The following is a 17,232-nucleotide window of genomic DNA, read 5'->3' as shown; positions in this document are numbered from 1 at the left end:
ACTGCTCTATAGAGTGCATGAAGAAGCATAATCTTAAGCAGGCTGGGGAGTAGGTCGGAGGCAGGTTGTGAAGGGATTTAAACTCCAGAGGACTTTGCATTTGACCCTAAAGGGAACCACTGGAGTTTGTAGAAGAAGAGAACAACATGGTCCAGTCTATGCTGGGAAGATGAGATTTGAGACAGGGGGAACAATTAGGAAGCTATTAAATAGCCCAATGAAGAGGTGAGGTGATGGTGAATGAGGCCAGCAGCTGTCTAAGCAGAGAAAGGGGACAGGTGTGAGAGGTTGTGGAGATAGGAAAGGGCAAGATTTAGTAACTGAATGGCCAAGTGAGGTGAGGGAGAATGAAGAATTGAGGATACCAACTTTGCAAACCTGGTTGAGCAGAAGGATGGTAATACAGTTGTTATTTTGTTACCTCCCAGCCAGAAACTTTTGCATCTTCTAGCCTCTAAAAATCTTTGCTTCTGTCATTCTTTCCAACTGACATTCTCTCTTTCCCTCTCTGCTTGTCAAAATTTTATTCATTTTTCAAGGTCCAGTTCATTCTATAAACGTCCAAGAAACCCTTATTCCCTAATCAGCTCAGTCACTGGTAATCCCTAAGGTTCTATAGTGAAAGAGGATAAAAACAGATTGAGGAATAGCTAGTAGTACTGTTTGACTGGAATGTAGTTCACTTGGAGCAAAATAGTGTGAAATAAGGCAAGAATAGTAGGTTGGGGGCAGCTAGGTGGCACAGTGGATAAAGCACCAGCCCTGGATTCAGGAAGACCTGAGTTCAAATTTGGCCTCAGACACTTGACACTTACTAGCTGTGTGACCCTGGGCAAGTCACTTAACCCCAATTGCCTCACCAAAAAAAAAAAAAAAGAATAGTAGGTTGGAGCAAGATTGTAGATTGCCTTAAATGCCAAGCTAAGGAGTTTGCATCCTATAAGCAATAGGAAATCACTATTGAGTTTTGAGCAGAGAAATGACATCATCAGACCTGAGCTTGAAGAAGATTATTTTGGTAACTGTGTGGAGGACTGATTAGAAAAATGAAGCCTGGAAGGAGGGAAACCAGTTAAGTGATTACTATTAACATTCAAGGTAGGAATTGAAGGATGAGGGCCTGAACCAGGGTGGTAGAAAAGAGAGGTGAGGACAGATGTTAGAGTTACTGTGGGAGTATAATCAACAGGAACTTCCTTTATCAGGAGGTAGAAGATGAGGGATTATGAAGAGTCGAAGATAAGGGGGAGCATTCTAAGCATGGGGAACAGCCAAAGTACCTAGATTCAGGAGAGGGAGTGTGTCTTTTTTGAGGAACAGCAAGGAGTTTAGTGTCACCTCCCATGGTGTAAGAATACTGAAAAGGGGGGCAGCTAGGTGGCACAGTGGATAGAGCACCAGCCCTGGAATCAGGAGGACCTGAGTTCAAATCCAGCCTCAGACACTTGACATTTACTAGCTCTGTGACCCTGGGCAAGTCACTTGACCCCACTTGCCTTAATCCCCCCCCCAAAAAAAAAAGAATACTGAAAAGGTAGGGGATAGAGCACTGGCCCTGGAGTCAGGAGTACCTGAGTTCAAATCCAGCCTCAGATACTAACACTTACTAGCTGTGTGACCCTGGGCAAGTCACTTAACCCCAATTGCCTCACTAAAAATATATATATATATTTTTTATATATTTTATTATATATTTTATTATATATTTTATATATATATATATATATTTTATATATATATATATTTAATGGGGCAGCTAGATGGCGCAGTGGATAGAGCACCAGCCCTGGAGTCAGGAGTACCTGAGTTCAAATCCGGCCTCAGACACTTAATACTTAACTAGCTGTGTGACCCTGGGCAAGTCACTTAACCCCAATTGCCTCACTAAAAAGAAAAGAAAAAAGAAAAAGAAAAAAGAAAAGGTAGGAAAGACAAGTTATGAAGAACTTTAAAAGCCAAACCAAGAGTTATATATTTGAACCTGGAGAGCCACTGAAGTTAATGAGTGCTTTAGGAAGATGAATTTAATAGCTAAGAGGAGGATTGACTAGAGTGAGGCAAGACTTGTGGCAGGGGAGACCAACCAGTAGGCTGTTGCAATAATCCAGGTGTGAGGTTATGAAGGCTTACACCAAGTATGTTGAGAAAAAATATTCTCAAATATGTCAGTTGGAGAAAGTCTCTAAGGGAGGCAGAGACTAGATAATAGAGTATAGAAACACTTAGCCAAGCTCTCCCAAATTCCCCTCCAAACAATTCAAAAATAACCTCAAATTGAATTCTGGAGCAGCAGAACCAACAAAAGGTCAAGTGAAAAATTTTCCGACCCAAGACAACTTAGGAGGTGGGCAGGAAAGGTCTGTCTCACTGGGGTGGTATTTGGGCCTGGAGCACAGGGCACACTACACAGTGCAGGACCTCCATGGTATAGCACTAGCAGGGACCTTGGAGGTGGCTGCATTAGTGGCAGCAGCACCAGTTTTGAGAGCTCTTAGCTGACAGATCACTGGGGGTTCAGGCGGAGGCAGAAGGAGATTGCTGGCACTGGTTTCAGGACTCTGTTGCATTGCTCAAATATAGTTCTGGGCTATACTGCCAGAGCCAAAAAGAGTGATAGCACTTGTGACCACAGAGAAACAGAAGGGTTGGTTGAGGTTCCAAGGTGGAGAGGAGTGCTTGTGGGGGAGTAAGGACCCTGGTCTCAATTCCAAGATAGATGGGAGCACTAGCTATTGTAGCTTCAGGAGAGCAGAAACCAGATCACAGTCCCCAGCACTAGTGGCTGTAGGGGAATAAGGTTCTTTCCTTGGTAAAGACCTGAGCACAGGCCAGATGAGCAATGACCAACCTGGAAGCCCCAAAAACCTACAGACTCCCAGAGGCAGCTCTGAAAACAGCAATAAGAAAAGCCTGAAGCTTGGGATAGCACTTTAGACTGGGAGCAGAGCCCAACTTTAACATAAAGTTAAAAGTCAAGAAACAGGCTGGGAAAATAAGCAAACAACAAAAAAAGAACCTGCTCATAACAAGTTACTATGGTGGCAAGCAAAATCAAGACACAAACCTAGAAGAAGACAACAATTTCAAAGCATTTACAAGCAAAGCCTCAAAGAAAAATGTGAATTGGATACAAGCTCAACAAGAATTTCTGGAAGTGGGGGGAGGGGGGAGATTCCTGGAAGGAAAAGGATGTTAAAAATCAAAAGAGAGAGATAAAGAGAAAATTGGGAAAAGAAATGAGGTAATGCAAGAAAATTATGAAAAGAGAATCAATAGGGGTAGTTAGGTGGCACAGTGGATAAAGCACTGGCCCTGGATTCAGAAGGACCTGAGTTCAAATCTGGCTTTAGACACTTGACACTTACTAGCTTTGTGACGCTGAGCAAGTCACTTAACCCGCATTGCCCTGAGAGAGAGAGAGAGAGAGTCAACAGCATGGTAAAAGAGGCAGAAAATAATAACACCTTACAAAATAGCACTGGCCAAATGGTAAATGAAGCACAAAAATCCATTGGAAAAAAATAATTTTTTTTTCCTCAGTAAATACTCCTTTATTTAAAGTTTTGAGTTCCAAATTTTATCCCTCCTTCCTTCCCTCCCCTTCCCCCTCTCTGAGGTGGTAAGCAATCAGATATAGGTTAATTATGTAAAACATTGCCACATTATTCATTTTGTACAAGAAAACTTAAATGAAAGAAAGTAAAAAATAGCATGCTTCAGTCTGTGTTCAGTCAATATCAGTTCTTTCTTTGGAAGTGGATAGTATGCTTCATCATTAGTCCTTTGGGATTGTCTTGGATCATCGTATGGCTGAGAACAGTTAAGTCATTCACAGTTCTTCATCAAACAATATTGCTGTCACTTGTGGACTACATTCTCCTGGTTCTGCTCACTTCACTATACATCAGTTCATACAAGTCTTTCTGAAATCATTCTGCTTGTCATTTCTTATAGCATAATAATATTCCATCACCATTTTATACCACAGCTTGTTTAGCCATTCCCCAATTGATGGGCATTCCTTTGATTTCCAATTCTTAGCCACTACAAAAAAGCTGCTATAAATATTTTTTTACAGATAGGTATTTTATTCTTTTGGGGGATCTCTTTGGGGTACAGACCTAGAAGTGATATTGCTGGACAAAAGGGTATGCACAGTTCTATAGCTCCTTAGGCATAGTTCCATATTGCACTTCAGAATAGTTGGATCTTTTCACAACTCCACCAACAGTGGATTAGTGTTCTCCAACATCCAATATTTTCCTTTGTTGTTATATTTGCCATTCTGATAAGTGTGAGATACCTCAGAGTTTTTTTAATTTGCATTTCTAGTGATCTAGAGAATTTTTTCATATGATTATAGAAAACTTTGGCTTCTTTGCCTGAAAACTGCCTTTTTATATGCTTTGACCATTTTAATTAGAAAATGACTTGCATTTTTATAAATTTGACTCACTTCTCTATACATTTGAGAAATGAGGCCTTTATCAGAGAGATACTTGTTTCAACAATTCTTTTCCAATTTTTTGCTTCCCTTATAATTTTGGTTACATTAGTTTTGTTTATGCAAAAGCATTTTAATTTTATATAATTAAAGTTACCTATTTTACATTTTGTTTGGCTTTCTATATCTTCTTTGGTCCTAAATTCTTCCTCTAAACATAAATCTGACAGATAAATGATTCCATGCTCTCTTAATTTGCTTATGGTTTCATCCTTTATGTGTAAATCCTGTAGCCATTTTGACCTTATTTTAGTATACCATGTGAGATGTTGGTCTATACCTAGTTTCTGCCATACTGTTTTCCAGTTTTCCCAGCAGTTTTTGTCAAATAATGAGTTCTTGTTCCAAAAGCTTGGATCTTTGTGTTTTATACTAGATTACTGTAGTTATTTACTATAGTGTAATTCATACCTTTCTATTCCACTGATCCACTTCCCTATTTCTTAGCCAGTACCAGATTGTTTTATTACCACTTTACAATACAGTTTGAGATCTGGTACTGCTAGACCACCTTCTTTCATATTTTTTCATTGATTCCCTTGATATCCTTGAGCTTTTGTTCTTTCATTTGAATTTTATTATTTTTTCTAGATCTATAAAATATTTTTGATAGTTTGGTATAGCACTAAATAAATAAATTAACTTAGGTAAGATTGTAATTTTTATTATATTGGATCAGCCAACCCATGAGCAATTAAAATTCTTCCAGTTGTTTAGATCTGACTTTATTTGTGTCAAAAGTATTTTATACTTCTAGTCATATAGTTCCTGGGTTTGTCTTGGCAGGTAGACTCTCAAATATTTTATATTGTCCACAGTTATTTTAAATGGAATTTCTCTTTCTTTCTGTTCTTGCTGGGCTTTATTGATAATATATTGAAATGCTGATGATTTATGTGGGATTATTTTGTATCCTACAAGTTTGCTAAAGTTGTTAATAACTTCAAGTTAGTTGATTCCCTAGGATTTTCTAAGTATAACATCATATCATCTTCAAAGAGTTAGTGATAGTTTTGTTTCCTCATTACCTATTCTAATTCCTTTAATTTCTTTTTCTTCTCTTATTGCTACAGCTAAGATTTCTAGTACAATATTAAATAATAGAGATGATAATAGGCCTCTTTGTTTCACTCCTGTTTGTATTGGGAAGGCTTCTACTTTATCCCTATTACAGATAATGCTTGCTGATGGTTTTAGGTAAATATTACTTATCATTTTAAGGTAAGCTTCATTTATTTCTATGTTCTCTAATGTTTTTGTTGTTGTTGTTGTTGGGGTTTTTTGTTTTGTTTTGTTTTGTTTTTTGGTGAGGCAATTGCCCAGGGTGACACAGCTAGTAAGTGTTAAGTGTCTGAGGCCGGATTTGAACTCAGGTCCCCCTGACTCCAGGGCCGGTGCCCTATCCACTGCACCACCTAGCTGCCCCTCTCTAATGTTTTTAATAAGAATGGGTGCTGTATTTTGTCAAAGACCTTTTCTGCATCTATTGAGATAATCATAAGATTTCTGTTGTTTTTGTTATTGGTATGTTCAAATATGTTGAGAGTTTTCCTAATATTGAACCAGCCCTGCATTCCTGGTATAAATTTCACCTGGTCATAGTGTATAATCCTTGTGATATATTGCTGTAATCTTTTTGCTAGTATTTCATTTAAAATTTTTGCATAAATATTCATTAGGGATATTGATCTGTCATTTTCTTTCTCTGTTTTGGCTCTTCCTGGTTTGGGTATCAGCACCATATTTGTCTCATAAAAGGAATTTTGTAGGACTATTCACTTATTTTCTCAAATAATTTATATAGTATTATATGGTATTATATTAATTGTTCTTTAAATGTTTGGTAGAATTCACTTGTGAATCCATCTGGTCCTGGAGATTTTTTCATAGGAAGTTCACTGGTGGCTTGTTCCATTCCTTTTTCTAAAATTGGGATATTTAAGTATTTTATTTCTTCTTTTGTTAATCTGAGTAATTTATATTTTTGTAGATATTCATTCATTTAATTTACATTGTCAAATTTAATAGTTCCTAATTAATTGTCTTATTGTCCTCTTCATTGATGGTGAGTTCACCTCTTTCATTTTTGATACTACTAATTTGGTTTTCTTCCTTCCTTGAAAAAATAATTCTTTTTTGGTGAGGCAATTGGGGTTAAGTGACTTGCCCAGGGTCACACAGCTAGTAAGTGTTAAGTGTCTGAGGCCGGATTTGAACTCAGGTATTCCTGACTCCAGGGCCAGTGCTCTATCCACTGTGCCACCTAGCTGACCCTGAAAAAATAATTCTTTAAAAATTAGAATTGGGCAAGTGAAAGCTAATGATGCCATGAAACCAAGAAACAAGAAAACAAATCCAAAAGAATGAAAAATAGTAGAAAATATGAAACATCTCATTGGGAAAACAACTGACCTAAAAATGGATTGAGAAGTAATAATATAAGAATTATTGGACTACCTGAAAGCCATGAACAAAAGAGAAAGAGAGAGTCTACATATCTTCTTTCAAGAAATTATCAAGAAAAGCTGCCATGATACCTTAGACCAGAAGGAGAAGTAGAAATGGAAAGAATCTACCAATCATCTCCTGAAAGAAATCTCAAAATGAAAACTCCCAGGAATATTATAGTCAGATTTCAGAGCTCCAAAAAATAAATTTAAAAATTTTTTTTTAAATAAACGGGGGCAGATAGGTGGTGCAGTGGATAGAGAACCAGCCCTGTATTCGGGAGGCCCTGAGTTCAAATCTAGCCTCAGACACTTAACACTTACTAGCTGTGTGACCCTGGGCAAGTCACTTAACCCCAACAGCCTCACACCAAAAAAATTAAAATAAAAATAAACAAATTTCAGAGCTCCCAGGTCCAAGAACAAAAATTACAAGCAACCAGAAGGAAACAATTCAAATATCATATAGCCAGAGTCAGGATCACACAAGATTTGGCAGCTTCCATGTTAAAGGAGTGGAAGTCTTGGAATATGATATTCCAGAAGGCAAAGGAGCTAGGATTACAACTAAGAATAAGCTACCCAGCAAAACTGAGTTTAATCTTTCAGGGGTGGGGAGAATGGATATTTAAATGAAATAGAGGACTTTCAAGCATTCCTGATTAAAAGAAAAACAGAGCTGAATAGAAAATTTGAATTTGAAATACAAGACTCAAGAGAATCATGAAAAGGTAAACATGAAAGAGAAATCATAAGGGAATCAATAAGGTTTGAATGTTTACTTTCCTATTTGGGAAGATGATATATGTAACTTAAGAACTTTATCATTATTAGGACAGTTAGGAGTATACATAGACAGAGGACACAGATGTGAGTTGACTATGATGGGATGATTTTAAAAATTAAATTAAGGGGTGAGAAAGAGGGAAACACTGGGAGATGGTGGAAGAGAGAGGAAGAAGAACAGGGAAATTTATCTCACATGAAAGAAACAGTTTTTACAATGGAGAGGAAGATGGGGGTGGGGATAGCAAGACAGTGCTTTAACCTTACTCTCATGGGAATTGGCTCAGAGAAGGAGTAATATACACACTCAGTTGGTAATAGAAATCTATCTTACCCTACATGGAATTAGATGGGGAAGGGAATAAGAGAAGGGAAGAGAGGGAGGATTAAGGAAGGTAGTGGTTGTGGATAGAGCACCAGTCCTGGAGTCAGGAGTACCTGAGTTCAAACCCAGCCTCAGACACTTAACACTTACTAGCTGTGTGACCCTGGGCAAGTCACTTAACCCCAATTGCCTCACTAAAAAAAAGAAAAAGGATTGTAGTGGTCAGAAGCAAAACAGACTTTTAAGGAGGGACAGAATAAAATGAGAGAGAAAGATAAATGGTAAAAAAAAAAATAGGATGGAAGGAAATACATCATTAATAATCATAACTGTGAATGTGAATGTGATGAACTCACCCATAAAACAAAAGAAGATAGTAGATTAAGTTAAAAGCCAGAATCCAACAGTATGTTATTTATAGAAATGTGAGAAAATAATTATTAATAATAAGATCTCAGGGGGATCCAGATTAGTTTCAGCCCCTTTCTCCTCCCCCCTCCCTCCAACTTCAGAAAGCTCAATTCTTGAGGAACTTTAGCTAACCTCTTTGGGATCAGTCAAGATTGGAATGGAGATAGATTCTTTTGTGTAGTTCATTGAAGGACCAATTAAACCACACCTAGATAATGGACTTTGCCTTGAGCAATTTGGGGGACAGTCTTTTTTGCACACTTCCCCCTGATGTCATCTGGACCACCCTCAAGTCACGTCAACCAATGGAACTGAATGATGCTAACCAATTAGCTTTGATCAATGTATAGTGGCCCGCCTCTATCAAGAGGATAAAAGCCTTGACCACATGAGGGTCGCCATCTTGGCTCATGCTCTTGGCTTGGAATGCTGTTGCTTGGTGCAGGCTCTTCCTCTTGGGCCTTGAGACCATGTGTTGGCTCTCTGAGAGAAAGCATGGGGCCTCTGAGGCTTTTCTGCATGTGTTAACTTCCATGCGGCCAATTCTTTACTTATATATATGATATTAATAACAAATAATTACTGCCCAAATGGGTGCAGTAACCATTATTATAGAAATAGCCATTAATATATAAGCAATAAATAGTTTTAAAAGCACAGCCTAGCACAAATAATTTAAAAACACAGAAACATGCTTGAAACAGAGACACAGAGTAAAAATAAGGGGCTGGAGCAGAATCTGTTATGTTTCAGCTGAGGTTAAAAAAGAAAAACAAAACAGGGATGGCAATCATGATCTCAAACAAAGCAAAAGCAAAAATAGACCTAATTAAAAGAGATAAGCAGGGAAACTACATTTTTCTAAAAAGGTACCATAGACAATGTAGCAATATCAATTCTAAACATAGGTGCACCAAATGGCATAGAATCCAAATTCTTAAAGGAAAAGTTAAATGTGAAAGTCTCTAGAGCCTATTTCTTCTCATAAGGGGAAGGCTGTCATATATTTCTTAGTATCCTTTATCCCAAGACCTAGCAATAGACTCATGAACTGTGGCTTTAGAAGCCTCTCACACTCTTTTCACTCTATCCTTTTCTCACCAGGAATGCTTTTAAACTTTCTCATTATCTCCTGGTCTACAGTAAGGTGTCAAGTAATTAGATCTCAAATAAGTCCAATTACCTCTGGGAAGGATGCTGGAATAATCACTGTTTTAGACAGTTTACATAACACCTCTATTACTTCTTCATCTTAGGTCTTACTTTACATTATCTCAAAGTGTTCATGGTATGGTGTGTATCCATTATAATATCATAAGGAAATATGGAAATGTAGTTCAGAAACTGCTTCTGTGCATGAATCAGTCACAGCTACTGAAGACCCAGAAAAGAAGGCCTTTGCCACTAAAGCCCTTGGCACTGTCAAATGATTCAACATCAGAAACTTATATGACTTTATTTCATATGTTTATGATTTTATATTTTATATGGTAAAAAAATGACATTGAAGATAATATATTACCATCTGGTTTGCCGTTGCACCCTACAGATCATGGGACCTTTCCAATAGACTTATAGAGGAAGCCTTCTATGTGTGTTGTCTCTCCCATTAGGATGTACTCTCTTTGAGAGCAGGGGCTGCCTTACTTTTCTTTTTGTATCTCCAAAACTTTACATAGTGTTTTGTATATGGCAAGAACTTAAGAAGTACTTTTTGCTTCCTTCAGACATTCATCATTACTTTACTAGCACTCTTGATGAAGGTCAGCTCCTGCTACTGGGCACCAATTCTCTACTAACTGAATTGCAATGGTGGCTAGCTATTTAGCCCAATAATCAAATATGAAATGTACAGTCTCAGTTGAACCATAGCCAATAAGCAACAAAAATTTTAAATGACATTTTCATCCACAACCGTGTAACAGTTCCTTGAGTCAATTGATCATAGATTTTGAAGTGGAAGGAACTTTGAAATTTCATTAGGGAACTTTACTGTCAAATTACGGCCTAGAAAATAAGAAAAGGGAAAAAATCGATGGCTCCTTGCAATGATAGAACAGGAAGCCTTTGTTGGACAAAGTGCTCAAAACAGTCCCTATAATGGAACACCCATTTTTGTCTACACATTATAGCTTAACATTATAGAATTGGGTGTATCATTCCATGGCTTTGATCCCATCACAATGTTCTCTATTATAGACCATGGCAGATGACACATGAAGTTTTAGCAAAACATATTTAAAGAAACAATAACAAGAGAAAATCTTTAAACAAAAGGCTCCAGTTTCCCACGAATTATAACATCAATTTGAGAAGGAGTACTACCTGAACAAGTCATCATATGCAAGTTTGAAATCTCTCATGGTTCTGTCTCCCAGCAACCAGCTGTGTTTCACTGATGCTCCATTTTGTCTCTGCAACTACATTCCTAAGCTGTCACTTGTTGCTTGCTTCCCAACAAAGATGATGCTAGCCTTCTTCTCCCCAGAGATGGCTGACATCTGCTGGAGCTGTCTTAGGTTGTTAGTGTTTCTTTCTCAAAAGAATGTTACCACTTTTTTGGTGGGGTGGGGGAAGTAAGGAGAAAGACTATCCATATTTCATCTCCTTTTATTAGTCAGGACCACTCAGAAAAGACCACTTCAGTCAAAATATTCCTTTCCCCAAAATAAATTCAGCAGGAATTTCTTTAGGTCCAATTGGATCATCCAGTAGGTTGTGAGTAAATTCCTTTCAACACCCATCATGCCCTGACAGCTCACACCAGCACCATCCTAAAGTTTCGACACTTTAAAGAGCCAGTAGCACCAGAATTGGCAACCTTTTCATGGAGGGAAAAGGTTGCCAATTCTGGTGCTACTGGCTCTCTGGGGAAAATAAATAAACAAACAAACAAACGAATGAATGAATGAATATAAATGAATGAATGAATAAACCAATATACATAAATGAATGAATGAACAAATATGTGTATATACATATATATGCACCTATGTATGTGTATATGTATGCAGTATGTATATGAATACAATTATTTATCACTTTAAAATTTATGAAACACTTTGCACAAGACAACTCTGTCAAGTAGGTACTACAACTATCATCTTCTTTTATGGGATAGTGAACTTCGGATTCAGAGAGACTTAAATAACATGCCTCGAGTCACACAGCTGTGTTTTTGTTCCCAAACCGATACTCTTTAGTTCACATTTATATGGCACTTGGAAGCTTCAACAGACAGATGTTCCTATCTGCATGTGACTTCATACTGATTGGATCAAGATGAGAGGATTACACTCACCCCCAAATGGATATTCAATTCAACAAGATCGTTTTACCAAATTTTCATAGGTTTTTACCTATCTTAGTGTTTGCAAAGGCATGCCCCAACCCAAAGACAATAAAAAGAAAGAAGAAAAAGGAAATCTAACTGCTTCTTTCAGAGGGAAAGTTGGTGTCAGCAAAGCTCCCAACAGAGGTTAAGGGACTTAGAGTTGAATGAAAATTACCCCCCTCATCTTCAGGAGAGAAACAAAACTATCCTTGGTGAAAATTTCCTCTGGGCCTCCGAAACACAAGAGAACTTTCTCCAATAGACTCCTTCAACACATAAGGCATCCCAACTAGAAATGTAAACAAAACTTTCTAAAGGGCCTCTTCAACACAAAGGGCTTTTGAAGTTTCTTCAGTAGAACCCTGCTTTACACAAGCCACAAGCAAGCTAACATAAAGAAATCAAACAAATGCAAAAAAGTCTTCAAAAGGTATGGAACTGGGGCAGCTGGGTGGTACAGTGGAAAAAGCACCGGGACCTGGATTCAGAAGGACCTGAGTTCAAAGCTGGCCTCAGACACTTGACACTTACTAGCTGTGTGACCCTGGGCAAGTCACTTAACCCTCATTGCCCGGCAAAAACAAAAAACAAAACAAAACAAAATGTATGGAACTCCCTAAAAAAGAATTAAGTACTTAGAATAGATTCTTTAGAGATCCTAGACTTTATCTTTTGGACTTACAGTTCCTGAGGATCTCAAATAGACTCCTCATCCATACTCATGCCACATTATGGCATAAAGTCTAAATCTACTGAAAAGTGAATTTTTAAAAATCAATGTGGATAAGCTTTTGGTGTGCTCTAGGGGCATTACTAGGCACCAGCATTCTAGGAATGCAACCTCTACCAGTGCTTATAAGACCTTCTATACGTACAATGGACACAACAATAGAACAGATGTCAGTACAAATGCATTCACCTTAGCAAAAGTTATCTCAAAGAAACTGGTCTGGCTAGTAAAGGGAACACACCAGAAAATTGACTGTTCAGCCATAGTCTAAAAACAAAACACAACAAAGCTACTCATTCTTCTCTACTTGGGATAGTGTGGAAAAATACTTTATTATTCATCATTTATAATATCATTTGAACCTAGCTTACTGTAGAGGCCAGGCTGACCCAAGAGACCTCTGGGGAAGCCCAGGATGGCTGTAAGGTTTGCTTAGGTCACACCCAGTATTTGTTTGGGATCCACCCAAAGCTTGTGTTTGGGGTTCCATCTAAAGTGTGTTTTGAGGGTTCCCCAATTTAGATTGACTTACCTGATGAAATACAGCTCAGTTTGCCCTTCTCCGTAGACTGCCTACTGCCTACATGAGTCCAATAAGACAAATGTCCATTGTCTGAACTCCATATAATGTAAACTTTGCTGAGACTGGAGAGGGAGCAACATGTTCTTCTGGCTCTCTCCTTTACCAAATGACCAGATAAGTTTCTTTCCAAAATTATTTCAGATTTGGGAGTTTATTCTCACAAGTAACAAGGGTACCTGAATATATCCCTGACAAAGCTCTACCATGTTATGCTCCATTAGGGCTATACTTCCCAACTCAAATTTCTTGGTAGGATCCTCCCCCACAGGGGATGACTACCCCAGGTTCAAGATACTCTGTACATCCACCTACTGAAACTCAAGCTCATAGCTTCTTTTTGTTGTATTTGCTGGGCAGTGAGGGTTAAGTGACTTGCCCAGGGTTACACAGTTAGTGTCAAGCGTCTGAGGCTGGAATTGAACTTAGGTCCTCTTGAATACAGGGCTGCTACTTTATCCACTGTGCCACCTAGCTGCCCCAAGCTCATAGCTTCTTAAACTGTGGGGCTCAACCCCATATGGGGTCATGGAACTGATTGTAGGGGTTGTGAAAAATTTGACAACAGTTAAAAGGTTATGCATATCTATTTTTTACACCTATACACCCAGGGTCACATACAAATTTCTTTGGTGGAAAGGGGCCAAAATGGGAAAAAGTTTAAGAAGCCCTGCCCTAACTCACATGCTTCCTTTTAAGAATCAGAATTTAAGGGGGCAGCTAGGTGGTGGAGCGGATAAAGCACCAGCCCTGGATTCAGGAGGACCTGAGTTCAAATTCGGCCTCACACACTTGACACTTACTAGCTGTGTGACCCTGGGCAAGTCATATAGCCCTCATTGCCCCACAAAAAAAAGAATCAGCATTTATAAAGGCATTTATAGCATTATACAAATAATTACACAGTATTTCCTCTACAAATCTAGAAACCATACATGAAAAATCGCAACACTAGGGAAAGTGGGCACACTCATCGATTATGCTAGTAGAGGGGCATATACTTAGGTCTATGATGCTGCAGGGCCCCAAGTCTTTTTTGCCTTGTGTTATATTCATACTGCTTCCCCCCGGGCACAGCATCTTTGCTGGGTCTGTCTCTCCTTAGGCTCACTGGGCTGAGCTCTGAGTAGCTCTGCTGCAAGATGCTCCAGCCCTTGGCGGATAAGAGAAGGAAAACTCCCAGAGAGGCAAGGAATAATTCCCTCACAAAAATGTAAGTCTTGGCTGAGCTCGGCGGCGCGGGGACTCCGTCTCGGCCATCTACATGTGCCTGGTACCACGCGCCTCCCAGGGCCCGGGCGCCATGGCTCCTCGCGGAAGGAAGCACAAGGAGGACGAGACGGCGGACGGGAAAGCCGAGAAGCCGGAGAAGCTGGCCCAGGGCGGCGGTCATCGAACACTGCCGAAGCTGACGCGTGTACGCGCGCCACGCGGAGGCCGTGGGCCAGGGGCTTAGGCCGTCTTGCTGAACCCCGGCAAGCCCCGCCGGAGCAGCTTCGAGGTGACGCTGCAGCGGCCGGAGGGCAGCTGAGCGGAGCTCTGGAGTGGGATCAAGAAGAGCCCCCTGCGGAAGCTGAAGTTCCCTGAACCCGGGCAGGTAGTGGAGGAACTTAAGAAGCAGTGGGCCTGAGCAAAGCCGGCGCAGGACGCGCCGTGACGAGCTGTCCGTCCCTAGTGATCTGGAGCATCCATGACGGAGCACGACCAAACCTCAGAGTCGTGTTCCTGAAGCTGTGGCTCCTTCCTCAGGACGGACATGGCCATGTCGAGTCGTCAATAAAAGTTTTGGGTACCCCCCCCAAAAAAAATGGAAGTCTTCTTCCCTAACTATCCTCTTTCTCAATTGCCTGATCTCACTCTCCTTAGAAAACTCTCCTGTCTAACCTTACTTCCTGCAGAAACTCACTCCTCTTTTTAAACGGCTATCAGGGTATGACTTCTAATTCCATGAGGTTTTATTGTAACAAAGTACAAAACTTTCTTATACATTGTTTAAGACCTTACCATCTTGTTCCTTGCTCCTTACATTCTGTAATTTCAACTGGACTGATGATCAGGGATGTTCTAATCCAGGCCTAACTCAGGGCAGTCTGGCAGTTCAGACTCAGAATTGGAACAAAATGAAAACCAGAGAACATTTAACACACACAAAAAGATACTTAACCAAAGATAAAGCACAGGTTCAAATCTGTGCAGATGACCACACCCTCCTATCCCCACCCCAAACCCATGGATTTGAAGGGGGTGGTTGGGCCAGAAGAAAGTGTTGACTCATGACATCCATCAAGTCTAAGGGGCACCACCTCTTAAAGGTTGGCATTTTTATGTCCAGGTGACTGGGAAACTGAATCAACAACTCTAGCCTTACTTCCGGGGCCAATCAAGAGTCAGGGATAGCTTCCAAGTTTAAGGGGTAAACTAAGCTAGCATAGATGGGAAGGACTCTAGTAGATGTTGCTCCTACCTCACCCCGCTCCTTAGTAGAAAGGTCCTAATGGTCTTCTAGAGGATCTTCAACCATTTAAATGTTAGGACAATTATTGGACACACCTGACCTTGGGACTTCTGGGATCCTGATATAGTCAATACTGGAGGTGGAGTTTAGTGCATGTAGAACAAAAACAAAGACATAAGGGGTGGGGGGGAGCACAAAACATGGTAATCACATGAAGGAGTACATTACTGAGTATGGAGGAGAAGAAAAAATAGAGAAGTCTAAGGCTTTCCTTCCTCCGGCTCTACATGGTGGGTTATATTTGGGGTAGTTCACTGTGGATTTCCTCATGTAAAGTGATGACAAACAAGAGCAACTCCAGGAATATTAGAACCACAGCACAGATAATGGCACCTTGGCACAATCACTGATCCCCCTGGGCCATCTGTGGTAAAATAATCTAAGAGGTCATTATCCTACTGCATACATGTCCTAGGTGTGAGTCCATACTGAGATCCACCCCATACTGCTACCTACTCGGTGTGGGGAATGATACAAGATCTCTTAGATTTAGATTTGGAGCCCTCTACAGAATGGCTGCTTCTTCCTTCCAAAAGGGATCTCCTTTCTTTCAGGTAAATACACATTCACCATAGTCATACAGGGACAGTTTCATTTGCCCAATGATGTTAAAAAACAACAACAACAAAGCAACTCCCAATAATCCCACCCTCTAGTCCCCTAATCTTTTTTCTGGGAGGGAGTTGTCTGAACTAGGTATATGGAAGCCCCTAAGGGTTTAGGGACCTTGAGGCCTGGACAGGAAATAGGAAAGAGCCCTAAAGGGTCAGCAGGGACTATGTCTAAAAGTCCATTCTTGGGGGGCAGCTAGGTTGCGCAATGGATAAAGCACCAGTCCTGAATTCAGGAAGACCTGAGTTCAAATCCGACCTCAGACACTTGACACTAGCTGTGTGACCCTGGGTAAGTCACTTAACCCTCATTGCCCTGGAAAAAAAAGGAAACACACACACACACACACACACACACACACACACATACATATACATATATATCCATTCTTGCCTCCTCTGGAAGCCAGATCCAAGAAACTGCTGGACCAGAGAGCTCTGCCTCTCCCCAAGGTAGCATTGATTTGTCATGGACAGATCCAAATAAGGTCATAGGAAAATGCCCAGAGGAGCAAAACTCATAGAAGAATGTGCTGAAATCATCTTCTAACCAAAAACGGCTTGGAAGACAGAAGTTGGGCCCAACCCCACAGTCACCCTGACACAGATCCAGTCTCAGGAAGTCCTCACCAGAGAAGGAGACCTCCAGAGCCTCTGAATCAGCTGAAGCACCAGTGTCATCTGGAACCAAGCTCACAGTCTGCTGAGTGGGCTGAGCCCTGGGCAGGGGAGAGACTACAGGGGTCTATGCTGGTGCTAAGGCAGAACTTGGATTCTACACCCCTACTGAGAACCAGGTGGTAGGCTCGAGTAGAAGTGGCCCAGGTGGGAGAGGGGCACAGGCTCGTCAGAGCTAACAACCACAACACACAAAGCTGGTTGATTGGCAAGTTGGTCTGGGGTCATCTAGGACCAGGAAACAGGCTGGGCGAGGGAAGAACCTGATTCTCCTTAAATCATACCATCTGGGACTTCTTAAGCTTGGGATA

General features: G+C 40.3%; 1 pseudogene; it reads left to right on the top strand.

The window, feature by feature from the left end:
• Positions 1–14,420: 14,420 nt before the first annotated feature.
• On the top strand, positions 14,421–14,797 carry LOC122727510 (annotated as a pseudogene).
• The last annotated feature ends 2,435 nt before the right edge of the window (positions 14,798–17,232 follow it).

Source organism: Dromiciops gliroides, chromosome 5, assembly GCF_019393635.1.
Source record: "Dromiciops gliroides isolate mDroGli1 chromosome 5, mDroGli1.pri, whole genome shotgun sequence".
Lineage (NCBI taxonomy): Eukaryota > Metazoa > Chordata > Mammalia > Microbiotheria > Microbiotheriidae > Dromiciops > Dromiciops gliroides.
The sequence above is the reverse complement of the archived record's forward strand: the minus strand, read 5'-3'. Positions and strand labels throughout refer to the sequence as shown.